This window comes from Amblyomma americanum, chromosome 5, assembly GCF_052857255.1.
Source record: "Amblyomma americanum isolate KBUSLIRL-KWMA chromosome 5, ASM5285725v1, whole genome shotgun sequence".
NCBI lineage: Eukaryota > Metazoa > Arthropoda > Arachnida > Ixodida > Ixodidae > Amblyomma > Amblyomma americanum.
Genome location: NC_135501.1, coordinates 138,161,843 through 138,174,652, shown reverse-complemented (window position 1 = coordinate 138,174,652; position 12,810 = coordinate 138,161,843). Strand labels below are relative to the sequence as shown.

At 47.7% G+C, this 12,810-nt stretch overlaps 1 protein-coding gene across 1 annotated transcript in view; it reads left to right on the top strand.

Annotated features, from left to right (window-relative positions):
* Positions 1 to 5,966: 5,966 nt before the first annotated feature.
* Positions 5,967 to 12,810, top strand: part of LOC144132767 (sperm-specific sodium:proton exchanger-like) — a 289,947-nt gene continuing 283,103 nt past the window's right edge. Inside the window, exon 1 of the mRNA XM_077665414.1 lies at positions 5,967 to 6,085. The gene's annotated coding sequence lies outside the window, so the exon portion shown is untranslated. The remainder of the gene's footprint in view (positions 6,086 to 12,810) is intronic.

Below are 12,810 nucleotides of genomic sequence, written 5' to 3'. Positions count from 1 at the left end.
TCTCATCATTATCATCACCACTCATCATCAGCCTGACTACACCCACTGCAAGACAAAGGCTTCTCCCATGTGTCTACAATTAACCGTTTTGCCAGCTGCGCCCACTGTATGCCCCGAAAACTCCCTAATCTCATCTGCCCACCTAACTTTCTGCCGCCCCCTGCTACGCTTGCCTTCTCCTGGAACCCGCTCCATTACCCTTAAGGACCAGCGGTTGTCTTGCCTTCGCATTACATGCCCTTCCCAAGCCCATTTCTTCCTCTTGATTTCGATTAGGATGTCGTTAAGGTGATTCTCATTGCTTCGCGAAACATTTTCTCCGCGTGTTTTATCTGAGCTTCAGCAGCCTTCATAACATATTTAAAACGACTATACTCCGTTTCATACATCAGGTGCAACGCTGTGAAAGGTACGGAAAAAAATAAAGGGAGGCGTGTTACTCGGCGCTTGTTCTGTCGCCGAGCGGTCGAAGGCACGAGAAAGCGACAGCTTGTCGTCAGCAGTAAGAGTGCATTTAATCAAGATGATCACAAATGTGCCACGTATTAAGCCTGCAGGCAAAGCCTTTAATGTGTTTCGCTCACCAAAAGGAGCTCACTACTTTCTGGACGCGGATGCAGGCAGCGCATACAGGAGCACTAGCTTTGACAGCGCTGCACCTGATGCATGAAACGAAGTATAGCACTGGTTATCTTTTCTTTCTGCTGCACGAGGAAAAAAAAACGGTGTATGGCTTGCAAACCAGACCCTATTTCACTATGAAATGGAAATTATACTTGCGGCGTTGTTCTTGTTGCGAATATGTTGCCGTGCACGTGGCAGTGTACTTTTACAGCACAATAAAGGCCTTTTTATGGCATCACAACACACACGGACGATAATGTACGCGTCGCTGTGGTACATGTACATATCGTAATATGCGCGGTATATGTGCACACACAGTGACTATAACTACTGCAGACATGGATGCAGGTTGTAAAAATATAAGCGAACTTAAGGTTCCTTATTCCCGATGTTTGCCAAGCGGAGATTGCCTTTCTATGGGCTTAGCTAGCACTGTATAGAATGAATTTGGCTACGGGATATGCCGTAATGAACGGCTTATTCCTCTTACACGCAATTCTTTTTTTTTTTTTGCAAGAGACCTCGCACAGTTTACTCATCGCTTGTTGCTAAAGTTTTCCAAAGACCAATTTAATATATTGAAAGTAAAAATTTCCAAGCAGCAATGGAGCTAGATACGGTACTCCTGCTACTCCTACAGACACTACTATAGATTAAATCATGCTTTAGTGCCAGAAATTCATGAAATAGCCCACATTACGCAGAAAATATACTGCAGCATCTACCTCACAGGCAGTTACTTCACAAGTGTTTGCAAGAGCGAACGTTTAGTAGCCTCAGCACATCCAACGTTAAAAGAGCGCATACATCGCATCGGCGTGGTTCTTATGTCTTATCAACTTTTAAATGAATTCTTTTATTTTAAGGGACGGCGTCGAACTATAAAGGAAACAGGCTGCGCAGGAAAAAAACGTCGGAGGACTCCTACACTGCGCTTATGAGCTGACGCGATAGCGTACGTCGCTTGATGCGTCATCTGATGCTGATGCGACTGTTTAGAATTATTTTTACAAGATTCTTTTATTAGGACGGCGATATACACCGATACTTAGCACCAACAAACACCATGGCATTCCATTATGAGCAGTCTGACACCTTTGAACGCATTGTTTTAAATGGTTTCAATTAATTAATTAATTGAGCAATTACACAACCTAAATTTTCTTAAATTAGCATCAGGAAGCATTAGCTTTTTATTATGAGCATTTTTACACCTTTGAAGCTCTTTTTATTTTCTGTTAATTTTCACTTTTTTAATTATTCAATTAATTACACTTACCTAATTAACCCGTCATCGCCTAACACACACCAATCAATCATCAATCACTACAGCCACAAATTACCATGATACAACTTTTTTACGCAGTCACCGATTATTCCTGACACCTTTTCGACCGAACGAGCTGTACGCGCTATCGCGTAAAATCTCCGTGTGAAACTTCGTCGCGAAAAGTTAGTCAGGGTTAATATACACTTCAGTTAATTTACCCGCGTTCATTTTGTGTGGACAGGTACAAGCGCTGGAACGTTCGATCGAAAAATGTCAATGCTTACGGACACACTTGGCTCAATTATTGGCAATCCCGTTCGGAATTGTTCCTTTTAAACGACAGTGAACAAGAGTTCTTTCGAACACATACCGAGGAATCCTGGGCAAAAGCATTTTTTAACGGGAAACCACTTATGAACGCAATTTTTCATATAATGTACGATATCACCATAACAATCAACATATCTACAGGTCACTCGATGGCAGTCGAATTTTTTCAATCAACAATTTCGCTATCTTCAAAAGCGTTCCCAATTGCTTTTCTATGGGAGTCTTAACTGTTCGATGCGACCGATGGAAGCACTTTAAAAGAAAGATTTTGCTACACAAGAAAAGAATGGACCACTACCTTAAACGTTACCATAAAAGTATATTACAATTATCAAATTTTCAAATTTTTTGCCCGAAATTGCTGGATATGGTGGTGGAAAAGAGCGTGCGTATAAATTTTGTTCGCGCCTTTATTAAAGCGAAAGCTTTACTGTCCGCAAACTTGCGATTTCGCCGTGGCGGTGCTCCGAAGAGGCACATGACGTCACAACGCGCGTCTCGCCGCACCTTTCCTCAGAATCCAACTTTCAATTTTAAGTTTTCTCATTCTTATTTCCCTTCCTCCTTTATCCCTTCCTTTACGGCGCGGTTTGGGTGTCCACCGAGATATGTGAGACGGTTACTGTGCCGTTTACTTTCCTCAAAAACCAAACAAAACAAGTGAGCTGACGGGGTTCATAGAGTTCATTGGCGTTGACAACTTTGCAAAGGCCGTTCATTTTCACGAAAGGAAAGGCGCACAACCGGCTCCGTGGGTCAGTGGAGACCTCAATCTCGCTTTCATGTACTTGGCGTTGGTGTCTAACTGCAAAAGCGCGTTTTGATTGCGTTCCACACACTGGATAGGCAGCGCGCCCTCCCTGCCACCCTGAAAGGTGGCACGGAGTTAATGGTTGATCGCGAGAGATATATCACCAAATGAACGCTGCGGCCTAGCTATTGCTGCAGTGCCGCATGTCAGCAACAATGCTGTCAGCGCTAATGCATTCAGGCCACATCTCTCTCTCAACACCACCACATGTATCAAAGCACGAATGAGGCGTCCGCATATCCATCTAGAACATTGTCAACGCCAACGCCAAAGAACACACTGAACGTCGACATCTTTCGCTTTGTATATGCTGGATTAGCTGAGCTAATCCGCATTAATTTTTTTCAAGCATTGTGATTTGCGAAATCCTAAACACTGAAGAAAACGCTCAAAACTTCAATTCCTGCTTTGACAAGCACATTTCATCATGTACAGGCACCCTCAAAGGTATTCAGAACAATTAACTCACGAAAAACCAGAATCTTTGCGCACCTCATATATGTGCAGCCGAGCATGGAGGGATGGATTGGGCAGGTCGTACTTGGAAGTACAGACTCCACCATTCAGGCCGTGACTACATGCTTGGATTGCCTCTCATTTTTGCCTTCCGAAATTTTTTTTTACGCGCTTATACGAGGCAGTGGTACAAAAACAGGCGGTAGGGCACTCCTCGATAGAATGCTTATGCATTCACACATCATGATAATAATGAGAAAAAAATGTGCGCAGTTTTACGAACAACAAAGGTGAAACTCACCCAGCTAATGTTAAACGCAAGATATTGAGTACCAAATATTTAGCATAGTTCACTATTCGCACCCTGCACGCATCTCATAATAGTTCACTCCAGTTGCAGCGCAGTTCATTTTTGATAATGCCCAAAATTTTCACCGCTCGTGAAAGAAAAGGGCGCGGGAAGACACCACTGGTAGAGAAAGTATGAAGGAGGCCACTTTATCCTAAGTGAACAGTTTAAATCTTCAACATAATCACCTATGTTTAATGCCAAAAGCATGAATGAGAATGTACTTTTTTTGTTCATTTTTGTACTTAACAAATGACCTCCGTAATACTTGTTTCATGAGTGTTGGTGAAAACAAACAATTTTTTTGTTACTAATGAAAGTGCTGCGTTTCAAATTTCACCTGCGCGTCAGGTAAAGCAGAGACTTCGAGTCCAGTTGTCACCTGGCCCTCACTAGATTATTTTTAGCGTATGTATCATCCAGAACCGGCCTTCTGGCATTGATAAAATTAATTTCAGCCACCAACTCTTGGAATAGTTACACGCAAGAAAACTAAGGTCAAGTGCACCACCATTCCATCTATCTACCCAACTGATAGCTCTCTTTAGTTTCTTCATGAGCCGCCGCGGTGGCTCAGCGGCTATGGTACTCGACTGCTGACTCGGAAGACATGAATTCGATCTCGACCGCGGAGGCCGCATTTTGATGGAGGCCTGTGTTCTTTGCGATGTCAGAGCATGTTAAAGAACCATAGGTCGTCTAAATTATCCGGAGCCCTTCACTACGGCGTCCCTGATAGCCTGAGTCGCTTGGGGACGTTAAGCGCTCACTCTCGATATTTCTGGCATTGGCGCCACAAACATGGTTCTTCTAGGGGACTGTCACTTCATGTATCCGACAGCCAGCACAGAATTTGATCGCGCTGACGCGCCATTCCATCACCATTACCGAGTTGGCGTCGTCTTCGTACCAGCCTTCAGGGTAATACGCGTTTCCCGCCCCGTAAATAATTGAGACCGCAGCTGTTGTTATTACTGTTATTGTTCCCACTGCCCGGGCCATGGCGGTCACGATCGCTGACTCACGCCCTGGAGCACGACAAAGGTCGAGCTCAGCGAACTTGACCGAATTTTCCGGGGTGGTAATTAACCTTGCCGAAGCGAACTGCTAAACCACCGCCTCGCTCGAAGCGATCGCCGTCTACCTCGAGTTTTGTCGTCGGAGCGATCAAAGATGGCGGCCTCTTTCCTGTGCGAGAAAGAAGGAAAAAGGTGAGAGTACGCCACGTGACCACCAGTGATCCGCACGAGCGTCCAATCAGACGACGCGGTGTTCCTCTGCGGAGCGCCGCCGACACGACACCGTCGTTGAACGCTGTATCGCAGCGGCTGCGAGACTTGTTCCCTGCGGCGAATAAATAAGCGCGCGAATCAGATTATGTGCACGCGTGCGAGCTTTTTTTAATTGCCGCAGATCGTGTCTATAGAACCCGCTCACTGGCTTTTTATCTTTTTGTATTTGTCGTGATCACGCACCTGCCATTCTGCTGCCGGCCCTTCGAGCTGTGCCGGTGTGATGACTTCAGGCGGTCAGACTATAACGAACAACAAAAAAAGAGAGGAAAGTGAAACTGAGAGCGGTTTTTGTTTGCCTTATGCGCGCTGCTGGAGTTCCGCAGTCGCCTCCATTATGGCGGAAGGTTGAGGAGGTTGGCAGAGAGAGGCCGAGGGAAAGAGAATGACAGAAGGGAGGAGAAAAAACCGTTTCTCGCTTCAAGCGCCGCCGCTACCGCTGCCGGTCGTCTGCTCCGGCTCGCTCGTTCGACGCCGCATCGTCTGGGAGTTCAGTGCCGGGGGATGCCGGTCGACTGCAAGCCGGCGAATCAATTGGCGCTGACCGCCGACCCAGTCAGCTGTGCGCGAGACTTGCTTCTCTTCATTCGCGCCTTGCTTGAATGATCGAGTTAAGCCTGTAACAAACTACAAGATTTGCATCGGGGCTTTCTGCGAGCTACAAGCTTCGCTGCAGAGGGCGTCTCAGGCCAGTTGCTCCGTCGACCTCAAGTCTTGTCGTCTGCTTTGAAAGCGGGGCGAGTGATCCAGCTGCTTTGCACCGTGTCATCCTGTGAACTGGTATTTGTCTGTTGTGAACAAGTGTTGTGACATCCGTGTGTCGTGGCTGTAATGGCAGAAACCGTTCAGCATTCCGATGACGGCTTCGAGTCCAGTGCGTGCTTTAGATTTGGTCCCTAAACCACCGGTCTGCCTTTCGGAGACGTGACATCGCCGTTCGTTGGAGGTGCCAGGTCAGTAGAAAATAATTTTTGTTATCACACTTTATTCCCCATCCTGCTCCTCGCTTTATTCTACTCGGAGGTAAACAGAAAAGAGAGACTACAGAAGACTACAAGAAACAGGCGCGCTGGTCTGTCATGTGTGTATGCTTTTTTTAACCATGGAAGAATTATTGACTGCTCTTCAAAAAGTCGGCTTGGGTGCAGAAAAGCCCTTTGACAACGAAACCGGGATGTCAACACGAACTTTCACCGCTTTCGTTTAATTTGTCACTTTGAAAATAGTTGGACAGTCTTTCTCAGCTCGAGCTGGTGCCTTTCATTCCTGGCTTGGTGACATAATTTAAAGAACGCAAATGCACTGGACGCTAGATCAGACGGTGTGAGACCACCGCTGAGTAACCGGAGTTCAGCGCTTCAACTGCGACTTTTTAACAACGGTCAATTTTTATTTACGACTAATTGAAACAAACTTCTAAGCATTGATTCTCCAACTGCGCTAGCAGTGCATGCAAGAAGTGCCTGATTCATAGAAGGTTTTAAACTGCTCAGTTCAATTCAGTGTTTCACTTCCAACCAAGAGTTGGGAGTCATCATAAATAAAACGAGTCTGCCATCGCCTGAGCACTATGCAGTGTTGCATTCACAACAACACGCTATTAGTGAACATCAGTAATTCGGTATAATCAAGTCCAGCGCAGCTTAGTACGTTTAATTAATTCATATTACACATCACTTCGCCGCAGCAGAATTAATCCTAGAACGTTGAACGTGCAATCGAATTGCACAATGCCGAACAGCTAAGACACAGCAAATAAAAGTAACCCCCTTTTTTTGTTGTTTTGCGTCGCTGCTTCCACGCACGAAATTAGTAGTCGAAAAACGAAGATTTCACGGCTGACACAAGCTAAACAGATATTCGCAAATTGTTATAGATGTGAAATACAAAGCTTAACAATCAAACGAGAATTTTAGTTTTAAAAAGAAAGGGAGCAGTGCAAAGCGGTGGTTTTAACCGCACAGCTATGAAAAACAGACTCGGATTTTTAATTTTTCAGCGGTGTGTCATCAAGTCTCATCCAATATTCCTCTATAGTCGAGCGTTTGGGGCGACGCCACGAGATCAGGACGGTGAATTGCAGATATGGCAATACTGGTCCCTAACCACAGTCAAACAAAGCAGCTGAGGTTCCGAGTTTGAAACCTTTATTACCTAGATGGGTCAACGAGAGTTGTGGAAGCAGCATTTTACCAGATTTGCGAACTTAAGCTGCGCATGAAGCTCTTTTACGAGATAGGCGATCTAAAGTCCCGTATAGAACGCTCTTCCAGGAACTGTGAAGAAGACCCGTGTGGGAGCTCTTTTGCAAGATTTGTGAACAAGAATTGCGGATGAGGCCTTTGGGAGCTATAGTTCTATGCATAGAACTCGCCCAGTACCAAGTTCCACTGTACTCGAAGCGTCAGCTGATTTCTTATACCTTAGTCAGAGATCATTTAGCACATTTTTTACCATCTTCTTGCATCTCTTTCAGTTATAAGACATCTGGCAATTTCTCTTCCGCAAGAGAAAATCAAAATAATTCCTCTGATATACAAAGTGGCTACCCTGTAGTGAATCTGAATCACGTATGAACTACTGCTTCTGCATCTTGATAACGCTGAAGCAAGGCCACTGTCGATGATTGTGGCAACAAAAAATGGCCTGAGTTAGAGGTCCATACAGATGCGATAAATATTACCTCTACATTAGAAGAGACCCGCCGCGGCGGTTCGGTGGCTTTGGCGTTCGCCTGCCGATCTTAAGGTTGCGGGTTCGCTCGCGGCAGTGGCGGCCGTATTTCTATGCAGGCAAAATACAAAAACGCCCCGTGTGCTGTCCGATGCCAGCGCAAGCTAAATAACCCCAGATGGTCTAAATTAATCTGAAGCCCTCCACTGTGGCCTGCACTGCAGGACGTCAAAACCCCCAAATACCCAGTCATCCACAGATTCTTTTTATTTTAGTCAAGTGCGTCTAATACGAGCTTCGGATAATTAATCCATAAATAAAGAAAAAATATTTATTACTCCCCGTTAAGACAGATCCTATTCCAAGGTCCTATTTCTTGTATAGTCTCGATGTAATTCTAATTATTGATATACGCGTGCTTAACCACAATCGGTGGGCTGCTAAATTTCTCGCTATAGTCAGCCGCATAGCTGCGAAGGCAGGGGAGGCTTCCTCTTCCCCGGTCGCGAGGGTCACGAACTGACGAGCGTCGACTGTATACATCTCGTTTTTGTGGGCGATGTGTAATAAAAAAGAAAAAAAAGAAAGCACGGTCTCACCGCGACGGCTTCTCTTTCGTGTGGCTGTGAATGGTTTCCCTCTTTTAATATGTTGAGGTGAAGCGGCAGTATCCGGTTCGTGTTGCCAACACATGTCTGTACACGAGAGCGCGCGATGTGCTTCGAAGGGCGGCGCATTTGTGTCCTGGAGCAGGCTTGTTGACGCTGTAGAATGGGTGCGTTTGTAGTATGCACCCGTCATCGAAAACTGGCACAATGAGCGGGCCGCAAAAAAAAAAAAAGAAGTTAAAGATGTTATGCTAAGGTTCTTTGAGGTTATGGCACGGAGTCTTTAAAAAATCATCACATAAACTTACATTTCCAAGCGGAAACGCACGCATATATACTCGTGCCATTTTCATGCTGTGCAGACAGGAGTTCCGCGAGGAGAAAGACTAATTTTGGTTGCTTTCGTAGAGGTACTGGTTGAGGAGTGATAAATGGAAACATCTGGTTAGCGTTAATTCACCAATTACAGTCGCAGCATTAGTGAGAGGAATAATCTTTTTTTTTTCTGAGGAATTGTCCTATATGCCCGGTCCCTCACTGCATTTTTCTGATATCTCCTTGACGCGGAGCTAGCCGAGCAATGATGAAAAAGGCAGCTAGAAACGTTTCTATTCCTAGGTAGACACACGGCACGCGAAGCCCACGGAAATATGCCAGGCGTTTCAATTACATACATACATACATACATACATACATACATACATACATACATACATACATACATACATACATACATACATACATACATACATACATACATACATACATACATACATACATACATACATACATACATACATACATACATACTGTAGTGTGGTAATCTTCATCGATATAACCACTGACATGCGTCGCGTGCTGCCGCTCTCAAGGACGAAGAAGTTGTTCGCTGCCTTGCTCTTTCGCCACGCCTGACGCTTCGCTGCGAGTCTCCCCTGAGCGGCTGGAATCATCTGGGTTCACCGAATAAACACACCCCTACAATTGGTGCAGGTGCTGCTGGGTACGTTCCCGTCCACCCTGGAACTAAGAAGCCGCACGTTACCCTCTGCTTCCAGCATGCCGGATGACACTGCCACGACATCGTCGCCCCTCCCAACCACCGTGCTGTGTTCTGGAGCTCTACGGCAGCGTGATCCGTGCTTCTTCAGTGGCACAGCCGACCAGGACGTCGACGATTGGTTGGCGGCATATGAGCGCGTCAGTAGCTACAACAGATGGGACGACGCTATCAAGCTAAGCAATGTAATCTTTTATCTGACTGACGTGGCGAACCTCTGGTTTCGCAACCATGAGGCAGACCTGCCATCTTGGTCTGCATTTAAAAAGAATTTTGCAGAAGTGTTCGGCCGCCCTGCAGTTCGCAAGCTCCGGGCAGAACAACGCTTGCGTGAGCGCACTCAGCAAGTCGATGAGTCGTTCACTAGTTATATAGAGGACATCGTGGACCTATGCAAGCGTGTCGATCCGCTAATGACTGAAGCGGATAAGATCGAGAACATCATGAAAGGCATCTCTGACGACGCGTGCCAAATGCTCTGGGTAAAAAATCCTGCCACGGTGAGTGACGTGATCAAGCTTTGCCAGAGCTACGACGTGCTTCGTAAGAAGCGCGCTTCTACCCGGCGGTCCGGTGTTAGAGACGACGCCATCTCTACACTTGCGCTGGGCGGTTCTACCCCATCAGAGGACAGCCCTTTACTTCAGCAAATCAAAGCCTTCGTTCGAGAAGAGGTCGCCCGCCAGCTATCGCTGGTCCCTCAGTTACAGGATAGTGGCCGCCTTGTTCCTGACATGGCTCCGTCTTTGGCCCCTACCATACGGCGTGCCGTTCAAGATCACATCGCTGACGTTCTTCCTCCCAGCTCCATGCTCCCGCCCAGCCCTGTGCTGCCGCCCAGCCCCGTGCCAGCGCAAGTAACGGCACCACTGACTTACGCCCAAGTTGCGGCCAGGCCGCTCATGCCATCAGCATCTCTTTCCTACCAGGCCGCTCCTTCCAACCTTCCTTCGCCTTTGCCTGGGTCTGCATTCCATGTCCCTATTCCAAGGGTACGCCAACGCCCTACGAACCCTTGGCGTACCGCGGACAACCGACCAATCTGCTACTCTTGCGGGCTGCCGGGCCATGTCGCACGCCTTTGCCGCCAACGCCTTCCACCTTCTCGACCTGAACTATGGAACTACTCCTACAATACAGACCAGCCCTCGCCGAGAAATCCGCCCAGTTCCGAATTTGTATCTCGTGACAATCAAACGTACACAGCTCGCCGATCACCTTCCCCTCGTCGCCGTTCCCCGTCCCCACTCCGACGTTCTACCGGCACCGTTGAGGGAAACTAACAGTCGCAGTTCCCGGGGCAAGAACTGCGCTTGGTTCGAACTCTTCAAGTCCTCGGTGTTCTCCCACTAACGTAATTCAAGTGTTTGTCGACGGCGTCGCAGTACTCGCTCTAGTCGACACGGGCGCTGCCGTATCAGTCATCAGTGAAGCTCTTTGCCGTCGTCTTCGTAAGGTGACCACCGCACTTTCCGACTTTTCGCTTCGCACCGCCTCATCACAGCGCATTCATCCCTCAGCGGCGTGCACGGCCCGTGTTCTCATCGAAGACGTCTTATACACCATCGAGTTTATTGTACTGTCTCGCTGCTCACACGACATCATCCTGGGCTACGATTTCCTTTCCACTCATCATGCCGTTATTGACTGCGCCCGCGCGGAAGTTTCCTTTTTACCTCTTTGTGATACCGTCTTGTGTGACGTCCCTACCCGGCCTGCAAAACTCCTCGTCGCCAGTGACACAGACATTCCTCCATTTTCTGCTGCCCTCGTTCCACTCTCCTGTGAAAGCGTTATTAGTTCGACTGTCTTCTTCACACCTTCCGACGCCGCTTCACGCCATCCCTGCCTCCTGCTTCCATTTGCGGTCCTCAAGATCGAAGATGGCCTTAGTGCAATGTACGTCTCAAATCCATTTTCGTGCCCGTCCGTCCTGCTACGCGGCGAGTGTCTCGGTCGTATTGAAGAACTTGATCCCGCGCTTGTAAATACTCTTCCTGCAACGCCTACTTCATTAGACGTTAATGTGCTCAGCTCTTGCGATACAGCGACCGCTTCGACACCACCCGATGTTCTTCAACAAGCTATTGACGCAGATCTCCCACCCGCACAACGCGATCAACTCGCTGCTCTTCTACAGAACTTCACTTCTGCCTTCGACCTTCCTCACACTGCTCTGGGTCGCACGTCTGTCGTTACGCACGCAATCGACACTGGTACAAACGCACCTTTACGACAGCGTCCTTATCGCGTGTCGGCCTCTGAGCGCCAAGTCATTGCTGACAACGTGGACGACATGCTTCGCCGGGGCGTCATACAGCCATCTAACAGTCCATGGGCTTCTCCGGTTGTTTTGGTCACCAAGAAAGATGGTTCCATCCGGTTTTGCGTCGATTACCGTAGGCTTAACAAAATCACGCGCAAAGATGTCTATCCTTTGCCGCGAATCGACGACGCCTTGGACTGTTTACAGGGAGCCGAGTATTTCTCCTCTTTGGATTTGCGCTCCGGCTACTGGCAGGTACCGATGGCTGATAATGACCGCTCGAAAACTGCCTTTATAACACCGGATGGATTATACGAGTTCAACGTTATGCCCTTTGGCCTCTGCAATGCCCCGGCTACTTTCGAGCGCCTGATGGACACTGTTCTTCGTGGACTCAAGTGGCAGACCTGTCTTTGTTATCTGGACGACATCGTAGTTTTTTCTGCCGACTTTTCTTCTCACCTTCTCCGCCTAAAGGATGTCCTCACGTGTCTCGCCGGCGCTGGGCTTCAGTTGAATTTGAAGAAGTGCCACTTTGCCGCTCGAAAACTCACAATTTTAGGCCACGTAGTTTCTAAGGACGGCATTCTTCCCGACCCCACCAAACTTCGCGCAGTTGCAGAGTTCCCGAAGCCAACCTCCCTGAAGCAGCTTCGGAGCTTTATCGGCCTCTGCTCCTACTTTCGACGTTTCATCTTGAACTTCGCCTCTATCATCGCTCCTCTGACCCAGCTCCTTGCCGGCAGCTCCGACCTTTCCGCCTGGACTCCAGCCTGCGATAAAGCCTTTGACACTTTACGCCGCCTTTTGGTTTCGCCGCCCATTCTACGCCACTTTGATCCGGCTGCGCCTACGGAGATCCACACTGATGCCAGCGGTATTGGGCTTGGTGCCGTCCTTACCCAACGTAAGCCTGGTTACAGCGAGTATGTTGTGGCATACGCCAGCCGAACATTGACAAAGGCAGAATCTAATTATTCAGTCACAGAAAGGGAATGTTTGGCCATTATTTGGGCTATCGGAAAATTTCGTCCTTATGTGTATGGTCGACCGTTTTACGTTGTGACCGAT